Source organism: Pteronotus mesoamericanus, unplaced genomic scaffold (genome assembly GCF_021234165.1).
Source record: "Pteronotus mesoamericanus isolate MK-2021 breed Mesoamerican mustached bat unplaced genomic scaffold, CSHL_Meso_final contig_48, whole genome shotgun sequence".
NCBI lineage: Eukaryota > Metazoa > Chordata > Mammalia > Chiroptera > Mormoopidae > Pteronotus > Pteronotus mesoamericanus.
Genome location: NW_026555180.1, coordinates 1,851,547 through 1,863,822, shown reverse-complemented (window position 1 = coordinate 1,863,822; position 12,276 = coordinate 1,851,547). Strand labels below are relative to the sequence as shown.

Below are 12,276 nucleotides of genomic sequence, written 5' to 3'. Positions count from 1 at the left end.
CATACAGTTTGATTTTCTGGCAGTTCTAATTGTTTATTGCTTTTAAAATGGTTCTTGTCCTTCTTTTTTGGGTGTGCGAATAGGGAAAGCATATTTACCTATGCCTCCATCTTGGCCTGAAGTCAGATTTTTTTTTTTGTATCAAGTGGAGAAAGTTCCCTTCGATTCCTAGTTTGCTAAGAGTTTCTATCATGAATGGGCATTGGATTTTGTCAAGTGCTTTTTCCGCATTTTTGGTCATGTGATTTTTGCATTTTTGATCATGCAATTTTTATTTTTTAATTTGTTAATATGATAGGTTATATGAGTTAATTTTTGGCTGTTGAGCCAGCCTTGAATAACTGGAATAAACCTCAGTTGGTTATGGTGCATACATTTTTATTCATTGTTGGATTTAATTTACTAATATTTTGTTGAGGACTTTTATGTCTATGTTCATGAGAAAAATTGGTCTGTAGTTTGTCTGGCTTTGATATCCAGGTAATGCTGGCCTCATAGAGTGAATTGGGAAATACTCTCTGTACTCTTATCTTCTGTAAGAGATTGCAGTGAATTGGAGTAATTTCTTATTTAAATGTTAGAATTTACCAGTGAACACATCTAGGCCTGGTGCTTTCTGTTTTGGAAGGTTATTAATTATTAATTTAATTTCTATAATAATAAATACCTATTCAGATTGTCTCTTATTGTGTGAGTTGTGGAAGATTGGGTCTTTCAAAGAATTGGTTCATTTTATTAAGTTATCAAATTTGTGAGCATAGAGTCAGTCATAATATTTCATTTTTCAAAATGTCGATGAGACATGTAGTAATGTTCTTCTTTCTTATATAATATTAATCATTTGTGCCTTCTTTCTTTTTTCCTAGTTAGCCTGGCTACAGACACTGATATTATTGTTTTCAAAGAACCAGCTTTTGGTTTTGTTGACATTCTCTATTGCTTTATTGTTCTCAATTTCATTGACTTCTATCTTAATTTTTATAATATTTTTCTGCTACTTTGAGGTTAATTTGTATTTCTTTTTATAGTTTTCTAAAGTGAAAACTTAATTGCTAATATATGCAGTCATTGCTATAAATTTTTCTCTAAACACTGCATTCATTACATCCATACATATTGATGGTCATATTTTTTATTTGTATTTAAAAATAATTTTAAAATTTGCTTAAGATTTTTTCTTTGACCCATGTGTTATTCTAAAAATTTATTATTTAATTTACAAGTGTTTGGGAATTTTTCAGCTATCTTTCTGTTACTGATTTTTAGTTTAATTCTATTGTGATCTGAGATCTGACATTGTATAATTTCTGTCTAGTCTTTTGATATGTATTTTATACTCCATAATGTGATCTATCTTAGTGAATGTTTCATGGGAGCTTCTGGGAAAAAATGTGTATTCTTCTGTTGGATAACATATGGTGTAATCTATAGATGACAATTATATATAGTTGATTGATGATGCTGTTGAGTTCAATTATGTCCTTACTGATTTTATGCCTGCTGGATTTGTCAATTTCTGATAGGGGGATATTAAAGTCTCAAAGTATAAGAGTAGATTTACCTATTTATCCTTGAAGTTCTCAGGTTTTGAGGTTTTGAGGTTTTGTTTCATATATTTCAACAGTATATTGTTAGATGAATACACATTAATGATTGTTGTATCTTCTTGCAATGTTGACAACTTTATCATTCTGTAGTATCCCTATTTGTCCCTAATAATTTTCCTTGTTTTGAAATCTGCTTTGTCTGCAATTAATATACCTATTCCTGTTTTCTGTTGATTAGTGTTAGCTATATCTTTATACCTTTACCTTTAATTTCTATGCTTCTTCATATTTAATATGTGTTTCTTATAGATAATATGTAGCTGGATCTTATTTTTCAATTCATCTTACAGTCTTTGTGTTTCAACTGGTACATTTACATGAAGTGATTATTGATATAATTTGATTAATATCTACCATACTTGTTACTGTTTTCTATTTGTTACCCTTGTTCTTTGTTTTTATTTTTCTTTTCCATACTTTCAAAAAACAGTATACTGCTTCATGGCAGGGCAGGAACCTCATAATAATAAAATATTCCTAATTCTTTTAACTTTCTCTTATATAATTGCTGTAATTTGTTTCATTATACATAATGATGCATAAACAGATTTGTATACTTTTGTATGTATATCTATGGATACACAATGATAATCAAATTCATTATTGCTATTATTATTTTGAACAAAATGTCTTTACATCAATTAAAAATAAGAAAAATGAGTTTTCATTTTACTTTCACTTCTTTATTAACTGATCCTTTTTCTTTTTTTGATGTGGATACAAATTTCTTTCCTTAATGTTTTTATTCTCCTGAATAAAAAGGAAAGAATTTCTTTTAACACATTTTGCAAGATAGGTCTACTGGCAAATCTTTCAATTTTTGTTTGAGAAAGCCCTCATTTCTATTTCATTTTAAAAGATACTTTCTCAGGGTATAGAATTCTAGGTTAGTGGTGGTTCTCTGCTCTCAACACTTTAAATATTTCATTTTATTCTCCTTTAATGGTTTGTCAGAGAAAGTTAGATGTAGTTCTTACCTTTTCTTCTCTAAAGTGTTTTTCTCCTTAAAGTTTGTTTATTTGCTGGCTTCTGACAAGATTTTTTTGTTATCTTTAATTTTTTAAAGTTTGAATATATTATGACATGTTGAAAATATGATGTGTTTTTGGGTCCATGATGCACATTCACAAACTTTGTTTTTTGAAGAAATAAAGGGTGATCAGAATCCCATGAATTTCAGGGAAAGAAACAACTTCCTCTGCTGTTCACACATATCTTACTTCAAATGCTGTTTATAATTTTATAGTGGTATGTACAATCACAGAATAGAAGAGTGCCAGAAAGGGCTTCTGGCTAAGATAGACACCCCAAAAATGAGACATTTATTCAAAAAGCTCCAAAGTCTTTCCCCGAATCCTTCCTTATGCTTAATATCTGGAAAGTTGAAAGAAAAATACATTTTTATCAATTGTTCAAGAGCTTTGATCGTTCTGCTATAGTCACCTTCCACAGCTTCAGCCTAAAATAGTGATATGAATAAATTAACCACCTTGTCCCCTCATGAGTGTTTTTGTTCACTTTTCTGAAGATGTAGCTTCAAGGTCATCCCAGGCCACTCTTTAGCTTGAAGCGGAGGTCTACACATACTGGAGTTGGCTGTCTCACTGTAGCACCAGCTGGTTGTCTTTGGTAGGAAAGAATTGAGAGTATTTTACACCATGGAAATTGTCTTCCAGGCCCAGATGGACTGTCGCTGTTCTAGCTTTGACAGGCTAGGATAGATATATTCAGAAAGCCTTCCAGCTATTTAGTACTTCTTCCAAAACACTGTCAGCACCCATGCTAGGATGCAGGGAGTGGGAAGGAAGTCTAAGTAGGGAACTAAGCCTAGTTAGTATATATTTGCATAATTATCTTGCAGTGAATGGATGTGTGACTGGCAGAAGTGTGGAGGTTGCTTATGGTCACCCAAAGCCAGGAAGGAGTTGAGCTCCTTTGGATCAGCATCTCTAACTCCTTCATGCAAACTCTGTTCATTGAAGTGTCAGGTTAAAAAAAAACCCAGCAGAACCCCCAATATGCTCACCTGGGAGCTGAAGAGATGAATTTGGGCCCCAGCCTGTGGGTATACTTCCTGTTCTTTCAAGGGCCTGGAGGGTGGGGAAGAAGGAAAGGAGGAGAGGTCTCCATACAGTGGAGTTGGCTGTCTCACTGTAGCACCAGCTGGAAAGAGAGAAAGAGGGTAGCAGCCAGAGCTCTCTGGTCACCAGGGAGCAAAGATGCTGGCAAATGCAAGAATTTTATAAACAAGATTATCAAGATATATAGAATTCACAGCAGCACTCTGAATTTAAATATAGCTCTGTGACTGTTAGTAAAATGATGGGGTTATAAGCTTACTATTAACATAACTGTTTGCCTGAGACAGACAGAAGTGGGGTGGGGAGAGAGAGAAAAAGTGAGAGAGATCTTCACCTGAGTTATGAAAGCTCATCTATTTTTAGGTTAAATATGTCCCTTTTAGGACTGATTTTCACTTTTTTGTTTTGTAACTTTTTAAATTAGGGCTTCCAAAATGTTTGGACATTTATCAGTCACAGAGAGCAGAAGAAGGAAAATAGTGGCGTTGGGCTGCCTAATAAGTAAATATACTGACAGTTTGTCCCTCACAAAACAACTTTTTAAGTTACTGAAGTTTTTAAAATGTCAAATATTTATTATGATGCCAAAATCCATAGCACCATACTTTTTAAATAAAATTTCTTCAAGTTCTCTTGACCCACACATTTGAAAGAAAGACAGTAAAATTCTTGATATGGAACTTAATCTTACTGTTTTTCATAAGGAAATCTTGATCATTTTTTTCAAAGGAAAAATAAAATATTTTTCTTTGTTTTGATTTGTATCAGTATCTAAGTACATATTATAAAACTCTGGTTTCATAATAATCTATACTTTAAAAAAATCGCTTGTAAAATATTTCTACTGCTCTAATATATTTTAATCAGCACATTAAAGAAATCATTGCTTTTTTTAGGTGGAAATTACTAATTGTGTTTTGATGGACAGGTAATTAAATATTGGTCTGTTCCTTACCTTACATAACTCTATTAATGACCCTATAATAGCTGATTATGAAGAGGCTTGAAATAAACTTTCTTAAGAGAACAGCTCTAATGGGAACAGGTTTTCTCAGGTAAGGCAGCTGACTCATACTCTATATTGTAAATGGCTGTGTTTTAAGTGAGCCACCAGACTGTTCAGCTATTAGCAAATTTCATGTAAGTAGGAAAAAAAATGCTTTCTTCTATGGCAGTATTTCCATAACTTTCCTCATTTAATGGTCCAACATGCTCTAGATTTTGTCCAAGATATTCAAAAAAGGGAAAAGAAGAAAATATGAAAGTTATATTTTCCATTGGAACCAAAATTAGACAACTTAATTGGGCTGACTTTGAAGAACCACAACTGCTTAAACTTTTCTTTTTTGTTTTAGGTCAACATTGCTCTGACTACTAAAGATGAAGTCAGAACATTCATAAAGAAAAATAGATGTTTTGTCTCAATAATGAACCCAAAATGAAGTCTTTCCTCATCATTACAGTTATGAATCACAGGGCTAAGTTTTCCACTAGTTGTCTGAGTCAATTGAAATCATTTCCTGTCATCCTAATCAGTGTACATATGTCTGGCACTCACTGTGTGTGGGGGGAGGATACAGTGGGCAAAGAAAGATGTCTGCATCTGAGCACTGCGTCCAAGAAAGTGTGGGCATTCAGGTACTGAACACGAACTCTGTCAGTGAGGTACTCCTTGCAGGATTTTATATTTCTTAAGACTTTTCCATGGTTAAAATTATTCCCTCTCAAATCATCCCCTTGAAATGAAATGTTATCACATGAAATAAAATTTCTGCATGTATAAATTCCTGAAAAAGATTAATTACCTAAAATTCCTTCATGTATACATTTTCAGAGACCATTTGCCTTTTCTAGTATTGAAATTCCTTGGGCTAAATGTCCTATTGAATTTCTCAATTCGTTACACTCAATGGTATAATGAGAAAGGTCCAAACTGACTCTGATCATTCTTAATAATTTTCTATAAAACACACGTGCAAAATATATACATTTGCATGTGAGATATATAGAGTTACATTTCTGTTGGGTCTCGTTGATCTTTTGTTGGAATTCTCCACAGAAAACACTATAATTTGTATTTAAATAAGCACTGTCCTTTGAAAAGCTGCTTAATATTTGAAGATGCAGTTCTTTTCTTCAGCACAGAAGGATGTAATTTTATTTAATTGTTTAATTTTATTTCTCCTTTCCTTCTTCACATGGTCATGGACATTTTGGCTTTACATTCGCCCAAATTATTGGACATGTTCCTTACGATGGTCATGTTTCCTAGAAAGTATTTTGCAAATAAAAATGTCAGAAATATATGATTGAGCCAAGCACTCCCTATATTTGGTTTTGACTTAAGTTCCAGTAACACTAATTACTGAAGCAAAACTGGAATTTCCTTTTCTCATTATTAAGATGTATAACTCTGGCTGTAATGGGTTACATTCTCCTGCCACAAAAACACTGATTCTCAGTTGCTTAATGCCTAGATCAGAGCTGATTAACCTGCCAGTGGCTCCTGAGTGGAGGCTGAAGAGAGGACGAGGTTGTGTAAATGCTTGCCAGAGAGCTTCACCTGCATTCCAAATGGGTAGAATGAATGGGGTCATTTCAAATGTTTAAGAATCCCATTATTATTGCAGTGTTCCCAAACAGCAGAATCTCATTATGATAATGCAGTTCTTCTCAATCTGCATATAAAATTTTACCTGAAAAACTCTTTATGCTCTCTTCTATTTCAAGTTAGAGTTAAAACAGAATCCGGCCAATGTCCATCAACCAGAAGGAGGCAAACTGGGAAAATGAACATTCTTCCCAAGAAAGAGGTGCTGTTGCCTTACATGTTAGAGGGAAAACAGAAGCAGAGTAACTTCAACAATTTTCAGAAGACTGGTTTTCATGACTCTTGTAAGGCAGTTCCACAAATATTAATAGAGTAGCCAGTATGTGTCAGTCTCTGCCAGTGTTTGGAAGACAGATGGAGTCAGTGGTCCCAGGAGTGCACTGAGCCAACTTGCCCAGTTCCCATTAGATGACTGTGGGTCTCTTCCTAACTCTATCCAGTCACACTGGGAGCTGGAACTCAACCACGATGGGTGGATTTGCATCACAGAAACCAGGAATTGTCACAAGTCAGGTGTTTCTCCTCCCATTAAGAGATATAGTTGGTAAGCATTTACCAGCATATTATCATTTACATTCTCCTGGGGGAAAGAAGGAGGGACAAATAATAATTTAAAAAAATTATTATAGGTCAGGAGGGAATTATACTGTGAAGATGAATAAAATGTGACAGGAGATAAATGGAGTGATGAAACTGAAACTTCTGAAACAATGCACTTTTTGTTTGTCTGTTTGTGTGTTAGTAGATAACATGGAGGGCAATATGATTTGACTGCAAAGTCCTACAGCTGGGAGACAGAGGTCTGGGCATTAGCCTTGACAGTTCTGTGATTTTGTGCAAGTGACTTCAACTTTCTGAGCCTTGGCTTTCTTGTTTATGACAGAACTGGATTGAACCAGATGCTCCCCAAGTCTCTGCTCTGTGCTTCTTTCCTGATTTTTTAAGCTAAAGGATTAAGTGGAATTTCTCTAGCTAGGCCAAAAAAGTTATATAAGTGCAGAAACAAATTCTTAGAAAAAGAATAATAATCATTACCAGATTCACTTCAAGCCTCCACACATCTATAAAGGTATTTATGAAAGAACAGGGTCTTGGGATCAAGAAGAACCATGTGGACTTGCAGAAAATTGTAGAGAAAAATGAAGCAAAGCCATGGTGGCAGTGTTACCCAGAGTGCTTTCACAAAAGAGAGGCCTCTGTGAGTTTATAGCAGAAAAATGAATTTCCTTGAAATATATTTTTAGGATAATTAGTGCCCTAGTGGTAATGAAAAAAGCAAGACCCTGGGGGTCTCCAGAATTTTCATCTAACCAAATATCCTGCCAATCCGGCTCTTCTCCTCCCAGCAGTTTCCCTGCCGTTTTGACCAGACAGGGAAGGAAGGCGACAGTGACAATCAAACATTTACACTGTACCAACTACCTGCTTCCACAGTATCCAAAATGCATCTCCCTCACTTTCAAGGTGAGTGCTATAGGACAAGGATGTTGGCTTCCCTCACCCAGGAGTGATCAACCAGCTTGTGGGAAAGGATGTAGTCGGGACAGCTTAGAACCTGAGCTTTAAGTTACAAGTTCAAGTTCCCCTTCTATCACTGACTAGCTATGTCCCACAAAGAAAATCTTTGGGTGTTTTTTTGGAGGGGGGTGCATGGGCATTTTTTTAATTTATAAAATGGGAAGGACACCACTTCTCTCCCAAAACTGCTCTATAACTTGTGATAGTATGCATGATAGTGCTTTGCAAACTGTGCAATCATTATAAAGAATTATTAAGTGACAGGTTCCCCTAATTAGTAGAATATTCTTTCTGTATAGTGGTCTCTCATTCTGGCTACAAATATATTTGGTGCCACTTAGGCCAAGCTCTAAAATGAAACTGCATCATTGGTTTTCTATGAGAGAGGCATTTGATAATGGTGTTCATATAGGGAGTTGCAGAGAAAAGAAGTGAAATCAAATTAATCAGGCTCAACACTGATGGACTATTTCAAAGCTTGAAATAAATATAGTTTAGTTGCTAAGCCACAAACAAACATATTTCCAATGACAAAAATAAACGTGGTGAATGTATGGATGCAGTAATGCTTTTCTTTACAACTTTGTAGAGCTCTGCTCACTGAAATAATGAAAGGGCAATAAAAGGAAACATGAATATGAAAATGCATTTTTTATTTTGATTTTTTTTTGTCCAGCAGCTTATTGTACCTGCATACTGTCCTCTCCAACATCACTGTTTTTATATGACTTTAAATTTCAAAGCTACAGGTGGCCCACAAATATCACACTTCAAAGGCAGTTTTGATTAAATGAAACAATATTTGTGTAATACAGACTCAGGATCTTTAAACTTTTCCTGTTCAATTCATCTTGCAAAAGTTCAATTAGGAAAAATCAAAAGACATGGTGCCCTGAGCCATTTTCAATCTGTCATTCAAGTTTGCCTTTTCAAATATCTTTTATATCAACTCAGGAACAACAATTTATTTTGAGGATGTAATAATCATCATTCAAAAGCCACTTTCAAAGAGGCAAGGTCCTTTGTGAGTGAGTGTGGGGTAGGCCCACGTAAGCACTATTTGAAGTGAAATCTTAAGGCTTGGCAGCCTTGTGATTCCTCCGTCATGTTACAACTTGTCTTACTATTGATAACTTGCACTTACTGCCAAGGAAAAATTCCAGCCCAAGAGACAGAGCGTTTAGTGAGCCTTTGTATCAGTGACTGGAGCATATTTCACTTCTGAATCTTGTGGTTTTGCCTTCAGTGAAAGAAAAACTGATCCTAACAGTTTTAAACTTGTTAATTCAAGCCATATGTCAAAAACCCAGTCTCCATATGGTGCATACCACCTTATATTTACAGGGGGCTGCTTTTCAAAACATTTTTCTAAAAGCTATATTTGCCCCGAAGTTAATAATATATGGCATTATTGAATAGTGTTTTTAAATATTTCAGGCTTCGAAATCATTTGCTGATTTAGCAAAAATGTATTAATTATTAAAACTAATTATTGCCTACTTTATTGACCAGAATGTGTTAATCAAGTCCTTGAGTAGGGAAGTGTACTAAAGAGTGGAACACCTTGTCAATCCTCTCTCACTAAATGTGACAAAAAGAAAAGAGGAAATGGGAAAGGAAAATCATAACTTTGTTGGTTATAAACAAGAATTAAATGTTTCAATGTGAAGTGTCCACAACAGACATACAGTTATAAGTAAGAAACAAGATCTCTTTCTGCTCTCAGCTTTTAGAAAAAGTAGAAACAAAGCAAGAATTCAGGTGTCATAAAAATCCAGAGACTAGCAAAGACCTCATTCTATCATCCAAGGCTTTTAAATAGATACCTCTAGCTGGCAATCCTAGTCACCTGAAATATTAGGAAAGATTCTCCTGTTAAGTATTGAGTTCACTTTCCCAAACACCTACAAAAAAACTACAGATGGATTAGAGCATAATTTTCTTCAAACACCTTTGTTTGCTCTGCAGAGTCCAAGCAAGTATTGCTTTGATTTGAGAGATGAGCTTTGGAAAGCATTTGACACTGTATAGATGGTTGGTAAAGTTAAACATACCATTTCTTTCTTTTTCTGGTTTAAAGAAAAAGTGTTTCTCTTGTGTCTTGTTCCCGGTAGGCATTTATATGTTGGTTCTTACTTTAAAGACTCTTGCAAAATTCACAGGCAACATTCTTATTATGGAGGACTGCTTGCTCTGCTTGTGGCTCTCACTGCTTGCTTTAATTCAATTTATCCTTCACTGACTCAGTTTTTGTCTTTTTTTGTTTGTATGTATTTCACACATTTCTCCCCTGTTCCTCATTTCCTATATAACTCCTTATATTCCCAGATTCTTCTCCACTACCTCTTCTTCCATTATTTATTTTTTCCTGAAAAAATAAAAAATGATGAGTTTTTTTTTCTTTAGAACATATAAATGATTTTAAGAGATTTTATAAATCGTAAACAAAATTTCAGTTATAAATATTGCATTACATTTAAAACTCTTTGTGATTGTAAAAAGGATATTACAGACATAGATTCCAAATCATGAACAATTAAATCAAGACAAACAATTTGAAAGTCCCTTTTTTCCCTTAAACCCAACAAATACACAGATTAACATCTCTACCTTAAAGCAGGACAGGTCTGTAGTGGGAAGAAGAATGATGGATACATTTGAAGGAATAGTAACAAATCTCATGACTTGGTAAACTATTCACAGTTTCCCTTGCTTCTATGAACAAAACTTAGCAGTTTCCCTGAAATTAAAAACACACACATATGAATGTTCTCTTTCAAGGATTATAGGAAAAAAATCCACTCAGAATTTTCCCAGTTAAAGCTCCCAACCAATCAAGCCATCAGAGTGCTCAGTCCCCTTTGCTAGTGCAGTGTAGACAATGTTGGGTGAGAAAGATCTATTGCCTTACCCTGTCTACATGTCAGAGAAAAGTCACTTAGCCCAGACACTGGATTCAGGAGTGAAAGAGAGGATGAATGCTTTCTTCAACTATTAGGTAAAGTCCAACCTAAATAACCCACTGCATGACATGGTGCCCTGTTTTTTTGTTTTGTTTTGTTTTGTTTTGTTTTTTGTTTTTGTTTTTTTTTTTGTTTTTTTTTTTTTTTTTTTTGCAGCTGACACTTAGTTAAGACTGAGAAATAATGACAAGCTGTGATTTTGGAGGACAGATTAGCCTGATCATTATCTTAATCTAGGAAAGATGTCCTTTCTGATAATGGCTCACTAAAATTTTTTCTTCTGACATGAAATGAAAGTACGTTTTCAAAATAGACCAGCTTTCTTACTAGTAAAATTACTTAATGGTTAAATAATTACCTAGGAAGAAAATGAATATCTTATCAATGACATTTTCTTTTAAGGATCTTAAAATCTCTCATTTGTTTGCTTGCTTTGTTTTGGTTTGTTTTTCCCTCCTGCTTAGGCCTCTTGCTAATGTTGATGCTCTGTTATGCCTCAGAGGCTACTGGTGAAATTTGTTGCTCCCCTCCCCCATGCTTTTGATTTGATATTATGAGAAAATTTGGTTCTGATATTCATCTACTTTCTAAATTATTATACGAGGGACGCTTTCTGATTGATGCCCAGAATACATACCACATGAAATTTGGTGAAGCTGAGGGCTCTTGAGTTATAAAAGCAAGTCAGTTTTGGTCTTGAAAGAATGAGATGTTTTTGCATAGTTTAAGATTAAAAACATATCACCCTAACAGAATTCTGAACTTGTTCATTTTTTGTATGCTGCTATCAAGAAACATCTGACACTGCCTATGACTATTTATGTAAGAGCTACCTGAGTACAATCTAGTATTTAATCTAAGGCCTCAGCATTTCTAGCATAACTCTCATGGAACTTTCCAGGGAGGATGACAGATGATGGAATTTCTAACAGAGCCAACTGCTGGACAGTTACTAAATTGTCTACTAACAAGCTGAGTCACTCAGGACATATTAGGTTAACTGACCATTAGCAGTGATTCCAGAAGATAAATTACATGTATTGAACTACCGCTGCCCTACTCCAGAATGCAGCTTCTGATAAATTATTAATGTCACAGAATTGAAATGATTAAGTTGTAAATAACATTTAAAAAAAATCAGGCTATTTGAAGTATTCTATTGTTTTCTTAACATTTATCCTCTGATATTACCATTTACGTTGTTTATAACCAAGATAAGAAAACATTAATTAAATCTTTAAAGCATTAAATAAGTAATAGTGTCTTACTGAAGTATATAACAAATAAATACAATCTAACAGTAGAGTTATTCCCTCCTCCATTTAAGTATAGTCACCTTATAGGAATTTGACCTTTCATTATACAGAAATGAGCACATTTACACATTGCCATTGCCATCTAAAGTTTTTTTCAAAAATATATTGTTACAGTTCATGGTCTTTTGATATAATGGTGCGACACTGATGACATAGAAGAAAAGTAATATTTTACTAGAA

General features: G+C 34.4%; 1 pseudogene; it reads left to right on the top strand.

Moving 5' to 3' along the window:
- The first annotated feature begins 5,281 nt into the window (after positions 1-5,281).
- The window catches only part of LOC129074268 (60S ribosomal protein L15-like), a 31,322-nt pseudogene continuing 24,327 nt past the window's right edge, over positions 5,282-12,276 (top strand).